At 42.9% G+C, this 15,312-nt stretch overlaps 1 protein-coding gene across 1 annotated transcript in view; it reads left to right on the top strand.

Moving 5' to 3' along the window:
* The first annotated feature begins 224 nt into the window (after positions 1-224).
* The window catches only part of ssbp1 (single-stranded DNA binding protein 1), a 42,066-nt gene continuing 26,978 nt past the window's right edge, over positions 225-15,312 (top strand). Inside the window, exon 1 of the mRNA XM_043703894.1 lies at positions 225-305. The gene's annotated coding sequence lies outside the window, so the exon portion shown is untranslated. The remainder of the gene's footprint in view (positions 306-15,312) is intronic.

Genomic DNA, 15,312 nt, shown 5'->3' with positions numbered 1-15,312 from the left:
AGAGTCCCAGCTCCGCCCCCAGGCCCCTCAACATCGGTCCCCGCCCCCCGATACATTGGCCTATAGCTCCGCCCCACATGCCTGTACGTCGGTTTCTGTTCCGCCGTCTGTTGTTGGTTGTGAAGAGGGTCTTGGGATTGACGGTAGTTATGGTGACCCTGGGGGATATTACTGGATGCTGTTCCCCCGATCTCTCGCACAACCCAGTCCGGGAGTTCGCGACTCCGGTGCGCCATTTCACCCGGAAGCGGAAACTGCCCCCTGTCAGAGGTGGTTCCGGGGCACAGGCATTGCTCAGACACGAGGTGAGTGTACATAATTCTCAGCAACATCAACAAAGAGATAATATACCACTCTAACCACTCAGATCCCATCACTAACACTTAGTAGATCTGTGTCTTAAGCTTACGTGGTATCTGACACTGGTACAGTGACAGTATTTCAGTCTCAGACTTACAGTACGACATTACTTAGTATCTGGTAACAGTGTTACAGTGATAGTAAGTTAGTGTCTCACTCTTACAATGCTACCTTACATAGTATCTGACACTTTCAATGATAGTGTCTCACACATTACATAATATCTGACAATATATCAGTCTCACAGTACTACATTACATAGTATTTGACACTGATGCAGTGACTGTATATCAGTCTCACATTTACAGTATGACATTACATAGTATATGACACTTTGTTATAGTACAGTTTGTCAGTTCCTCCTACTTACAGTACTACATTGCTAAATCAGTGTCTCACACCAGTACATTGCATAGTAACTGACACCACTATAGTGATATTAGAGTGATAGCAAGTCAGTGTCTCTCACAGTACTACATTACAACATATCTGGCACGGTGTGACAGTCATTGTAAATCCATTTCTCACACTTGCTGTACTACATTATAAAGTATCTGCCACTGTGTTACAGTGATAGTATATCAGTCTCACACAGGACTACAGTACATTTTGTCAGTTTATCAGTATCAGTCTCACACTACAGTACATGAGGCTGTAACACTGTGCCTCAGAATGGCAGTACATCGGTCTCACATTCACTGTATGTTATACTTTCAGTCCAATAACCTGACGTTCATTATGGGTTTCAGTACGTTAGTCTGTGGCATTCATTGTGTTAAAATGAAAGTTCATCAGTATGTTAAACTCACTGTGTTAGGTATGATACATCAGTCTCACACCTTCACTAGGTGTTGCAGTGACAGTGCATCAGTCTGTGAGACACCCTCTGTTATAGTGGTGCTGAGTGTGAAACATTGTACTGTAACTGCAATACAGTGAATGTAACTAATATACAGTGAGTAACAAAGACTGCTGTGCTGTCAGTGTAACACACTAAAGATTGTCATGACAATGAGGATGTTGTACTTAAATATAAGCAGTGCAGGAAACAGGGCAAATGAGCTCATAGTATATATTGAAATGTTGAGGGTATCTCAGAGACATTGTTGCAAAGGGACTAGAAACTAAATATCCAAGTATACATGTTGTATAAATAGGATATGCACATGGGCAGAGTGATTGAGGTTGCCCTGTTCGTATGAAGTGAAATTAAATTGATAGCAAGAAGCGGTATAGAGTTGGAAGGCGTAGAATCTTTGTGGGTAAAGTTAAAGAACCAGAAAGGAGAAAATACCCTGACGGAAGTTATATATGGGCCTCCTAGCGGTGGTCAAGATGTGGTGCAGAAAATAAACTAGCAGATAGAAAAGGTATGTAAGAAAGCAAGGGGGATTTCAATATGCAGGTGGACTGGGAAAAGCAGCATGGTAGCAGATCTCAAGAAAAGGATTTCATGGAATTTCTACAAGCTTTGTTTTAGGGCAGCCCACTCAGCAACAAGTAATTCTGGATTTGGTGATGTGATGTTAAAGTGAAGCAACCTCTAGGCGGAATTGACCATAATTTCATAGAATTCACCCTGCAGGTTCAGAGTGAGAAGCTGGAATGGTTTTAAAAATTCAATTCATGGTTTGATGGTGTTGCTGGATTTATTGGCCAGCATTTAGTGCCTTTCCCTAATTGCAGTTGAGAGTCAACCACATTACTGTAGGACTGGAAATACGCGTTGGCCAGCCCAGGTATGGATTATAATTTCCTTCCCTAACAGACATTAGTGAACTAGATGTATTTTTCTGACAATGAACCGTCATCTTTAGACTTTTAATTCCAAATTTTTGTTGAATTCAAGTTTCACCACATGTTGTGGCAGGAATCAAGCCCAGATACCCAGAACATTAGCTGGATCTCTGGATTAACAGTCAAGCCATAATGCCGTGAGGCCATCACCTCAGCTATAATGGTGCGACAGTTGAGTAAAGATAGCAATGAAGACTGGGAGGAGCTGGCCAGAGTTAAATAGAAGAGGAGCCTAGTAGGCTGATAGTGGAGCAGCAATGATAGAGGTTTCTCAGGGTAATTTGGGAGGCACAGCAGCAATTTATCTCAAGGAAGAGGAAACTAAGGGGAGGACGAGGCAACTATGGCTGAAGAGTGAAGTCAGGGACAGCAAAAGAAAAAGTATTCAATGTTGTGCAGACTAGTGGGAATGCAGAGGATTGGGAAGCCTTTAAAACCTGGCAGAGGATAAAAATCAATAAGGGGTGAGAAGATGAAATATGAGAGTAAGCTTCAGTTCAACCAGTCCACGTTGAACACGAACCCAAACTAAACTGGTCCCACCTACCTACTCCTGGCCCATATTCCTCCAAGCCTTTCCTGTTCATGTATGCATCCAACTCTCTTTTAAACATTGTAATTGTAACAGTATCCACCACTTCCTCGGGAAGTTCATTCCACAAGCGTCTGTGTAAAGAAAATTTGCTTCTCATGTCATTTTTAAAATCTCTCTCTCACCTTACAAATGTCAACTGTGTCTTGAAATTCCCCATCTTAGGGAAAAAACAACTTCCATCAACTCCCTCTATATCTCTCATTATTTTATAAACTTCTGTCAGGTCGCTTTTCAACCTCATACGCTCCAGTGAAAAAAGTCCCGCCTTTGCTGCCTTTCTTTATAACTCAAACCTTCCATACCCAACAATATCCTGGTAAATCTCCTCTGAAACCTCTCCAGCTTGATAATATCCTTTCTATAACTGGATGACCGAACTGGAAACTATTCCAGAACAGGCCTCAACAATGTCCTGTACAACCTTAACATAACGTTCTAACTCCTATATTCAAAGGACACAGCAATGAAGGCAAGTGTGTCAAATGCCTTTTTAACCACCCTGTCTATATGTGGCACAGACTTCAAAGAATTATGTGCCTGCTCCCATAGGTCCCTCTCTTCTACAGCACTACTCAAGGCCCTACCATTAATTGTATGAGTCTACACTTGTTTCTTGTATCAAAATGCAATACCTCGCATTTATCCAGATTGAACTCCATCTGACATTTTACAGCCCACTGACTCATTTGATCAAGATCCTTTTGTAATCTTAGAATACCTTCTTCACTGTCTATTTTGCCACCAATTTTGATGTCATCCACAAACTTACTAATTATGCTTTCTGTGTTCTCATCCAAATCATTTATTTAAATGATAAACAAAAGTGGACCCAGAACCGATCCCTGTGGATCACCAGGCCTCCAGTCCAAAAAGCAACCCTCCACCATTACACTCTGTCTCCTGCTGTGAAGCCAATTATGTATCAAATTGGCAAGCTCGCCCTGAATCCCATGTGTTCAAACTTTACGAATTAATCTACCTTGTGGAACCTTGTCAAAGGCTTTACTAAAATATAAATAAACAAGGTCTACTGCTGTGCCACCATCAATCTTTTTGGTAACGTCTTCAAAACATTGTCAGGTTTTTGAGAAATGATTCTCCTCGCACAAAACCATCCAGACTATCCCTAATCAATTTTTGCCTCCCTTAAGTGTCCATAAATCCTATATTTTATAATCGCTTCCACAACCAAAGTCAGTGTCACAGGTCTATAGTTCCCCAGTTTCTCTTTACAACCTTTCTTAAGCAAAGGTTAGCCACCTTGCACCTCACCTGTAGTTATAGATGATGCAACTATTTCTGCAAGGGATCTCATAATTTCCTCCCTTACTTCCCACAACGTTCTAGGATACATTAGATCAGATCCTGGAGCGTTATTGATCTGTATATTCTCTAAGACCTCTCGAACTTTCTCTTTTCAAAATATCTAAGTTTATTTTTCTGCATTCTCTAGACTCCATTTCGTTCTCCACAATAAAAACTGACGTGAAGTATTCATTTAGCATGGGAGATCATGTCTCACAACTTGATTGAGTTTTTAAAAGAAGTAACAGAAAGGATTGATGAGTGCAGAGCAGTAGATATGATCTATATGGACTTTAGTAAGTTGTTCAAAAAGGTTCCTCATGGGCGACTGTTTAGCAAGGTTAGATCTCATGGAATACAGGGAGAATTGGCCATTTAGATACAGAACTGGCTCAAAAGTAGAAAATAGAAGGTGGTGGTGAAGGGTTGTTTTTCAGACTGGAGGCCTGTGACCAGTGGAGTGCTACAAGGATCTGTCCTGGGTCCACTATTCATCATTTATATAGATGATTTGGATGTGAGCTTAAGAGTTATAGTTAGTAAGTTTGTAGATGACACCAAAATTGGTGATGTAGTGGGCAGCGAAGAAGGTTACCTCGCATTACAATGGGATCTTGTTCAGACGGGCCAAGGGGCTGAGAAGTGGCAGATGGAGTTTAATTTAGATAAATACGAGGTGCTGTATTTTGGGAAAGCACATCTTAGCAGGACTTATACACTTAGCGGTAAGGTCCTAAGGACTGTTGCTGAATAGAGACCTTGGAGTGCAGGTTCATAGCTCCTTGAAAGTGGAGTCACAAGTAGCTAGGATAGTGAAGAAGGCTTTTGGTATTCTTTCCCTTATTGGTCAGGATGTTAGTGCAGGAGTTGGGAAGTCATGTTGCGGCGGTACAGGACATTAGTTAGGCCACGTTTGAAATATTGCATGCAGTTCTGGTTGTCTTCTCATCGGAAGGGTGTTGTGAAACTTGAAAGGGTTCAGAAAAGATTTACAAGGATGTTGCCAGGTTTGGAGGATTTAAACTATAGGGCGAGGTTGAATAAGTTGGGGCTGTTTTCCCTGGAGTGTCGGAGGCTGAGGGGTGACCTTATAGAAAATTATGAAGGGCATGGATAGGGTAAATAGATAAGTACTCTTTCCTGGGTTGGGGAGTCCAGAACTGGAGGGCATAGGTTTAAAGTGAGAGGGGAAACTTATCAAAGAGACTTAGAGGATGGTACGTGTAGGGAATGAACTACCCGAAGAAGTACAATAGCAACATTATTTCACGCAGAGGATGGTACGTGTAGGGAATGAGCTACCCGAAGAAGTACAATAGCAACATTATTTTCCTATAGATTCCATACAGTGTGGAAACAGGCCCTTCGGCCCAACAAGTCCACACTGACCCTCTGAAGAGTAACTCATCCGAACCCATTTCCCTCTGACTAATGCACCTAACACTGTGGTTAATTTATCATGGCTGAATCACCTGACCTACACATCTTTGGACGGTGGGAGGAAACCAGAGCACCTGGAGGAAACCTACGTGGACGCGGGGAGAATGTGCAAACTCCACACGGATAGTCACCCAAGGCTGGAAACAAACCTGGGTCCCTGGCACTGTGAGGCAGCAGTGCCAACCACTGAGCCACCATGCTGCCCCAAACCTTGATGCAACAGAACACTCGGAACCTCCCCGGCAGCGACTTGTACCTCAATCACCCGCATGATAGGCGGGGATACTAACCACTATACTACCGAGGGCAGAAAGACAACTGGATTGATATATGAATAGGAAAGGTTTTGAGGGATATGGGCCGGATGCTGGCAGGTTGGACCAAAAGGTCTGTTTCCATGCTGTACATCTCTATGACTCTATTACGTAAAGTCTCCGTAATGGAATGAACAAATATCCCTCCTAGGATATTGGTCCCTTTCATAGAACAATACAGCGCAGAACAGGCCCTTCAGCCCTCGATGTTGCGCTGACCTGTGAACTATTCTCAGCTCGTTCCCTTACACTATCCCAAAATCATCCATGTGCTTATCTAAGCATTGTTTAAATCTCCCTAATGTGGCTGAATTGGCTACATTCGCAGGTAGGGCATTCCACGCCCTCACCACTCTCTGTGTAAAGAACCTGCCTCTGATACCTGTCTTAAATCTATCACCCCTCAATTTGTAGTTATGCCCCCTCGTACAAGCTGATGTCATCATCCCAGGAAAAAGTCTTTCTCTGTCTACCCTATCTAATCCTTTGATCATCTTGTATGTCTCTATCAAATCCCCTCTTAGCCTTCTTCTTTCCATTGAGAACAGACCCAAGTCTCTCAGCCTTTGCTCATAAGACCTTCCCTCCAGACCAGGCAACATCCTGGTAAATCTCTTTTGCACCTTTTTCCAATGCTTCCACATCCTTCCTGAAATATGACGACCAGAACTGTATTTCAACTGTGGCCGCATTAGTGTTTTGTATAGCTGCAGCATGATATTGCGGCTCCAGAACTCAATCCCTCTACCAATGAAACCGAACACACCTTCTTAATAGCACTATCTGCCTGGGGGACAACTTTCAGGGATCTATGTACATGGACTGTGCACATCCACACTACCAAGAATCTTTCCATGACGCTGCCTTCTTGTTATTCTTCCCAAAGTGCTTCACCTCACATTTAGCTGCATTGAACTCCATTTGCCACCTCTCAGCCCAAATCTGCAGTTTATCCAAGTCCCCCTGCAACCTGTAACATTCTTCCAAACTGTTTACTACTCCACCAACTTTAGTGTTGTCTGCAAATTTACTAATCCATCCACCTATGCCTGCGTCTAAGTCATTTATAAAAATGACAAACAGCAGTGGTCCCAAAACAGATCCTTGTGGCATGCCAACTCCAGGCTGAATATTTTCCATCAACTACCACTCGCTGCCTCCTTTCAGAAAGCCAGTTTCTAATCCAAACTGCTAAATCACCCTCAATTCTATGCCTCTGCGTTTTCTCCAACAGCCTACCATGTGGAACCTTATCAAAGGCTTTACTGAAGTCCATGTATACCACGTCAACAGCCCTACCCTCATCTACATGTTTGGTCACCTTCTCAAAAAATTCAATGAGGTTTGTGAGACATGACCTGCCCTTGACAAAACCATGTTGACTGTCTGAAATCAAATTGTTGCTTGATAGATGATTACAAATCTTATCTCTTATAATCCTTTCCAAAACCTTACCTACAACAGAACTAAGGCTCACTGGTCTATAATTACCTGGGTCCTCTCTACTGGCCTCCTTGAACAAGGGAACAACATTTGTAATCCTCCAGTCCTCTGGTACTAAACCTGTAGACAATAACAACTCAAATATCAAAGCCAAAGGCTCTGCTATCTCCTCCCTAGCTTCCCAGAGAATCCTTGGATAAATCCCATCCGACCCAGGGGCCTGTTTGTAACTAACCTCGACCCTTTCTAGTCTAATATCTCCTACCTAATTCTTCTCCTCTGCAATATTCTCCTTTTTCTGAGTGAAAACTGATGAGAAATGTTCGTTTAGCACCTCTCCGATCTCCACAGGGTCCACACTCAACTTTCCATTTCTGTCTTTGACTGGCCCTATTCCTATCCTAATCATCCTTTTATTCCTCACATACCCATAGAAAGCTTTAGGGTTCTTCTTTATTCTATTTGCTAAAGACTGCTCGTGTCCTCTCTTTGCTCTTCTTAACTCTCTCTCTTTAAATCCTTCCTAGCTGATCTATAACTCTCCATCATCTCATCTGAACTATCTTGCCTCATCAACACGTAAGCCTCCTTCTTTTGCTTAACAAGAGATGCAATTTCTGTAGTAAACCACGGTTCCCTTACCTTATCATTTCCTCCCTGCCTGACAGGGACATACCTATCAAGGACATGCAATATCTGTTCCTTAAACCAGCTGCACATTTCGATTGTCTGCATCCCCTGCATTTTGCTACCCCATTCTGTGTATCCTAATTCTGCCTAATTGCATTATAATTGCCCTTGCCCCATCGATAACTCTTGACCTGTGGCATGTACCTATCCCTTTCCATCACTAAATTAAATGTAACTGAATTATGGTCAAGTGCTCACCTACAACTATACCAAACACCTGGCCAGGTTCATTACCAAGCACTAGATCCAGTGTAGCCTCCCCTCTTGTTGGCCCTTCGACATACTGTGTCTAGAAACCCTCCTGTACACATTGGACAAAAACTGATCCATCCGACATACTAGACTTATAGCATTTCCAGTCAATGTTGGGGAAGTTAAAATCCCCCATAAAGACCACCCTGTTCCTTTCACTCCTACCCAGAATAATTTTGCCAATCCTCTCTTCCACCTCCCTGGAACTCTGTGGAGGCCTATAAAAAAACTCCAAGCACTGTAAAAACCTATCTTATTCACTCATGACCTTTAAGGAAGGGAATCTGTCATCCTTCGGCAGTCTGGACTACAAAGCATCAGCAATATGGTTGACTCTTAAATGCCTTCTGTGTACTTAGGGATGGACAATAAACGCTGGCATATGAATTAATGAAAAAAAAAGCTCAAAGTGCAAAATCTTCATCCTAGTCTTTAAATTCCTGTACAATTTTGACCATCCCTGTCTCTCTACTCCCTCCCCTCCAGCCCTATCATGTTCCAAGAACACTCTATCTCCCTTCTCCTGTTTGTGTGAGGTGATGAATTTTGGGAGGACTAACAAGGGAAGGGATTACCTGATGAAAGGGTGGACCCAGAGGATCAGAGGAACCTTGGAGAACATGTTCACTGATCATTGAAGGCAGCGTGTCCTGTTTCTAACCTAAGCCCACCATACCACACCATGGGCGGCACGGTGGCACAGTGGTTAGCACTGCTGCCTCACAGCGCCAGAGACCCGGGTTCAATTCCCGCCTCAGGCGACTGACTGTGTGGAGTTTGCACATTCTCCCCGTGTCTGCGTGGGTTTCCTCCGGGTGCTCCGGTTTCCTCCCACAGTCCAAAGATGTGCAGGTCAGGTGAATTGGCCATGCTAAATTGCCAGTAGTGTTAGGTAAGGGGTAGATGTAGAGGTATGGGTGGGTTGCGCTTCGGCGGGTCGATGTGGACTTGTTGGGCCGAAGGGCCTGTTTCCACACTGTAAGTAATCTAATCTAATCTAATCTAACCTCAGTAGACGAGTCCTCATCAAAAATTCTTTCAGCCATCGTTATACTGTCCTTGATTAACAAGACCACACCTCCCCCTCTTTTACCGCCTTGCCTGTTCTTAATGAAACATCTAAACCCTGGAACCTGCAACATCCATTCCTCGCCCTGTTTTATCCATGTCTCCGAAATGGCCGCAACATCGAAGTCCCAGGTACCTATCCATGCTGCAAGCTCACCTATCTTACTTCAGATACTTCTGGCGTTGAAGTAGACACACTTCAAACCAGTCTGCTGTCTGCCAGCATATTCCTGTGACCCTGAATCCTGTCCCTGTCCTTCCTACACTCATCCTCCTGTGCACTGTAACTACACCTCAGGTTCCCATCCCCCTGCTGAGCTAGTTTAAACCCACCCGAATAGCACTGTCAAATTTCCCACCCACGATATTAGTACTCCTCTGGTTCAAGTGAAAACCATCCTGTTTGTACAAGTCCCACCTTCCCCAGAATGAGCCCCAATTATCCAAGTACCTGAAACCCTCTCTCCTGCACCATCCTTGCAGCCATGTGTTTAGCTGATATCTCTCCCTATTCTTTGCCTCGCTATCACGTGGCACGGATAACAAACCAGAGATAACAACTCTGTTTGTTCTAGCTCTCAGCTCCCTGAAATCCTGCCTTACATCCCTAAATCTCTTTCTACCTATGTCGTTAGTACCTACATGGACAACGACCTGAGGCTGGTCACTCTCTCCCTTCAGGACCCCAAAGATACGATTTGAGACATCATGGACCCTGGCACCCGGGAGGCAACACTCCAACCGCGAGTCTCCTTTGTTCCCAACAAACCTCCTATCTGAGCCTCTAACTATTGAGTCCCCAAAGACTAACACTCTCCTCCTTTCCGTCCTTCCCTTCTGTGCAACAGGGAGACGCTCGTTCCCCTCAACAGTATCCAAAACAGTATACATGTTTTTCAAGGGTTCCCTCCACTGACTTTTTTTTCCCCCTTTGAACAGTCACCCAGCTTTCTTCGTGCCTAGGAGAAACTACTTCCCTGTAACTCTTAACCTGTCACAGACTCTGCCTCCTGAATGATCCGAAGTTCATCCAGCTCCCGCTCCAGTTCCCTAACACAGTCTTGGAGGAGCGAGAGTTGGGTGCACTTCCTGCAGATGTACTTGGATGGGACACTAATGGCATCCCTCACCTCAAACTTCATGCAGGAGAAACATTGCTCTCCCTGGGGCACTGCCATTCCTGCTAGTCCCCTTATCATAAAGTGAAAAAGAAGAGACGCTTAGCTGATGTGTCCTAGTGTTTAAGATTAGAGGAGGTGGTTGGGTGGAGGCCCTACAAAGGTAGGATCTCGGGATGAGGAAACACTGACTTATGTAGCTGGATGGAAATAAAAATTTCCAATTTAGGTTAGATCCATCCATTTTGAATATGTCTTTTCTATCCCAAAATACATTCCAATTGTCCAAAAACCTGAATCCCTGAACAATATGCTAGCTGTTCAGCCATTGATTTAGCTCCTTTAACCTTTTGTTCCTTCCCTCATTTGAGTTTGTCATTGGGAGTAAATCAGAATTTACTACTTCCAAGGTTTTATTTTTTAATCTTCTACCTAACCTCTTAAATTGACTCTGTACCGCTTTAATCTTTTCCCTAAAATGTCATTCCTACTAAAGTGTACAATAATTTCCATATCCTGAATCTCATCTTTAATAATACACTTGAAATGCTCAGCAATGTCCTTAATCCCAACACTAGGAAAGCAGCAAAGCATTCTAAACTTACACTCACTGCCACAGAATCTCCTGCCTATGCACCTGACAGAAAGTCCCTTATAACAATAATTCTATTAAATATTGTCAAACGCTGCCTAACATAAGAATCATTCCGGGTCCAATAACTGACTGGCCCTTCCATTTTCCTCTGAGAGACAATCACCTTCAACTGTTCCAAAAACTGCATATCTGTTTGATAGAGGAATAGCCAACGGAGACTTTTGAACTACCTTCTTACCTTTCCTGACATTCACCCATCTATTTGATTAATCCTGCTGCGTAATAACTTTTCTAAATCTACTGGCCATCTTACTCTGTACCTTATATATGGCCTTAATAACATTAAGTCTGAAAAAAGGATGTTTCAATAAGACCTTAATATATTAAAATAAACTACTTTAATTATCTACAGAAAATAATGTTAAAGTGGAAATAAAATATATATATATATATATATATATCAAACATATAAAACTTAAATAAAATCAACCACTTAGCTGATTAACTGAATAAAAATGATTCTGTTTCAATAAATTTCTCAAAGAAAAAAAATTTCGCCAAAGCTGACCAGGTCTAAGACACTCTGGAGTGAAAACACAGTTCTTTATTTTCAAAAAAAAACCTTCTAAAACATGTATAGATTTCTAAAATGTCTGAATTAAGAATAAAGTAAACCTCTGCTGAACTCTGTCGACTCTTAAAATGCTTGTTTTTAAAAAAGTCCATCTGAGAAAAATAAAACGCAATTCTTTTGTTTGGTGTTTGAAAGTTAAAAAACCAAAATGAAAAATGAAACTTATTATTAAATTATAATAACTAATAAAAATTGTAATAATAGTTTTACTAATGTTATGACGGAGGTAAACCCTTCTGCTAATTTAAACCAAACACACAGAAAAGCTCACCTCACCCCGTAATCTTTAACATATGAATGACAGAGAATTACCCAAATTCGGGTGTTTAAAGAAAAAATTAACAATTTATTCTTTAACTCTAAAAGAGAACATTAAACAACAACTATCTACACTGTAAGCCTCCTTTCTCTTAAAATTTGTTATCTACCTCCCACACTGTAACAATATACTGATCCAATAAAGCCCCTACAGAATTTACAGCAACTGAATTTTCAAAACCAGTTGTCGTCTTCGGGTGTTGAAGTTCCTCTATCTGTAGATTCCCCTTGGGTTGTCTTAGATCTTCTGCTGCATAGATTTTTCATATGAGAAAGGTACCTTTTAGAGAGAGGGTCTGCGGGGAGCCTATTGATGGCAAGAGATGCTCTTTGTCTCTCTTGCTAACTGTTCAAAATGCCTGCCTTTTATACCCCAAAACATTGGACTGTCCGATTAGTTTGATGTTAAAACAGTAAAATTCTAATTCAATTGGGTTTTTGTATCTTAGGATATAATTTTAAACTGGTTGACAGGAGAAATTGTATGAATAGCCAAGAGGAAAAGGGAAGCGTACACAAGGTCTAGGCAGCTTAGAACAGAACGGGCCCTGGAGGAATATTGGAAGAGTAGGACAAGTCTTAAACAAGGAATCAAGCTGGCTAAAAGGGGTCCTGAAATAGCTTTGGCAAGCAGAATTAAGGAAAATCCCAAAGCATTTTATTCTTATATAAGAAGCAAGCGGGTAATTAGAGAAAGAATTGGCCCACTAAAAGATAACGAAGGAAGGCTGTGTGTCGAATCTGAGAGAATGGGTGAGATTCTGAATGATTACTTTGCATCAGTGCTCACTGAGGAGAGGAACATGATGAATCTTGAGATCAGAGATAGAAGTTTGATTAGTCTGGATTAGTTGGCATAAGTAGGGAAGATAGGAAATCATGTCTCACAAACTTGATTGAGCTTTTTGAAGAAGTAACAAAGAAGATTGATGAGGGCAGAGCAGTAGATGTGATCTATATGGACTTCAGTAAGGCGTTTGACAAGGTTCCCCATGGGAGACCGATTAGCAAGGTTGGATAGAACAGTAGCACAGAACAGGCCCTTCAGCCCACGATGTTGTGCCGACCATTGACCTCATGTATGCACCCTATAGAACATAGATCTCATGGAATATAGGGAGAACTAGCCATTTGGATACAGAACTGGCTCAAAGGTAGAAGACGGAGGGTGGTGGTGGAGGGTTGTTTTTCAGACTGGAGGCCTGTGACCAGTGGAGTGCCACAAGGATCGGTGCTGGGTCCTCTACTTTTTGTCATTTACATAAATGATTTGGATGCGAGCATAAGAGGTACAGTTAGTAAGTTTGCAGATGACACCAAAATTGGAGGTGTAGTGGACAGCGAAGAGGGTTACCTATGATTACAACAGGATCTGGACCAGATGGGCTGAGAAGTGGTAGATGGAGTTTAATTCAGATAAATGCGAGGTGCTGCATTTTGGGAAAGCAAATCTTAGCAGGACTTATACACTTAATGGTAAGGTGCTAGGGAGTGTTTGCTGACCAAAGAGACATTGGAGTGCAGGTTCATAGCTCCTTGAAAGTGGAATCGCAGGTAGACAGGATAGTGAAGAAGGCGTTTGGTATGCTTTCCTTTATTGGTCAAAGCGTATTGAGTACAGGAGTTGGGAAGTCATGTTGCGGCTGTACAGGACATTGGTTAGGCCACTGTTGGAATATTGCGTGCAGTTCTGGTCTCCTTCCTATCGGAAAGATGTTGTGAAACTTGAAAGGGTTCAGAAAAGATTTACAAGGATGTTGCCAGGGTTGAAGGATCTGAGCTACAGGGAGAGGCTGAACAGGGTGGGGCTGTTTTACCTGGAGCGTCGGAGGCTGAGGGGTGACCTTATAGAGGTTTACAAAATTATGAGAGGCATGGATAGAATAAATAGACAAAGTCTTTTCCCTGGGGTGGGGCAGTCCAGAACTAGAGGGCATAGGTTTAGGGTGAGAGGGGGAAGATATAAAAGAGACCTAAGGGGCAACGTTTTCACACAGAGGGCGGTAACTGTATGGAATGAGCTGCCAGAGGATGTGGTGGAGGGTGGTACAATTGCAACATTTAAGAGGCATTTGGATGGGTATATGAATAGGAAGGGTTTGGAGGGATATGGGCCGGTTGCTGGCAGGTGGGACTAGATTGGGTTGGGATGTCTGGTCGGCATGGACGGGTTGGACCGAAAGGTCTGTTTCCATGCTGTACATCTCTATGACTCTATGTGTTAGGTATGCTAGAGGTTATTTAGGTAGACAAATTCCCAGGGCCGGATGGGATCTATCCCAGGTCGCTGAGGGAGGCGAGTGAGGAAATAGTTGGGGCCCTGACAGATATCTTTGTGGCATCCTTAAGTACAGGGGAGGTGCCGGAGGACTGGAAGGTTGCTCATGTTGTCCCCCTGTATGAGAAGGGTAGTAGGGATATTTCGGGTAACTACAGACCAGTGAGCCTGACGTCACTGGTGAGGAAGTTGCTGGAGGGGGTACTGAAAGATAGGATCTATTTATATTTAGAAAAGAATGAGCTTATCAGTGATAGGCAACATGGTTTTGTGCGGGGGAGATCGTGCCTTACCGACTTAATAGAGTTCTTCGAGGAAGTGACCAAGTTGTTAGATGAGGGAAGGGCTGTTGATGTCATATACATGGACTTTAGTAAGGCGTTTGATAAGGTTGCCCATTGTAGACTAATGGAGAAAGTGAAGTCACATGGTGTGCAGGGTGTTCTAGCTCGGTGGATAAAGAACTGGTAGAGCAACAGGAGACAGAGAGTAGTAGTTGAAGGGAGTTTCTCGAAATGGAGAAAGATGACCAGTGGTGTTCCACAGGCGTCAGTATTGTGGCCACTGTTGTTTGTAATATACATAAATGTTCTAGAAGAGGGCACTGTTGGTATGATCAGCAAGTTTGCAGATGACACAAAGATTGGTGGAGTAGCAGAAAGCATAAGGGACTGTCAGAGAATACAGGAGGATATAGCTAGACTGGAGAGTTGGGCGGAAAAGTGGCAGATGGCTTTCAATCCAGACAAATGTGAGGTGATGCATTTAGGCAAGTCTAATTGTAGAGCGAATTATACAATTAATGGAAGAGCCTTGGGAAAAGTTGAAGGGCAGAGAGATCTGAGAGTGCAGGTCCATTGTACCCTGAAGGTTGCTGCACAGGTGGGTAGAGTGGTCAAGAAGACATATAGTATGCTTGCCTTCATTGGATGGGGTATTGAGTCTAAGAGCTAGCAAGTCATGTTACAATTGTACAAGACATTGGTTCGGCCGCATTTAGAATACTGTGTACAGTTCTGGTCGCCACATTACCAAAAGGTTTTGGAGAGGGTGCAGAGAGGGTTTACGAGGATGTTGCCTGGTATGGAAGATGCTAGCTATGAAG

Source organism: Chiloscyllium plagiosum, chromosome 14, assembly GCF_004010195.1.
Source record: "Chiloscyllium plagiosum isolate BGI_BamShark_2017 chromosome 14, ASM401019v2, whole genome shotgun sequence".
Lineage (NCBI taxonomy): Eukaryota > Metazoa > Chordata > Chondrichthyes > Orectolobiformes > Hemiscylliidae > Chiloscyllium > Chiloscyllium plagiosum.
This window is presented reverse-complemented; position numbering and strand designations above follow the sequence as displayed.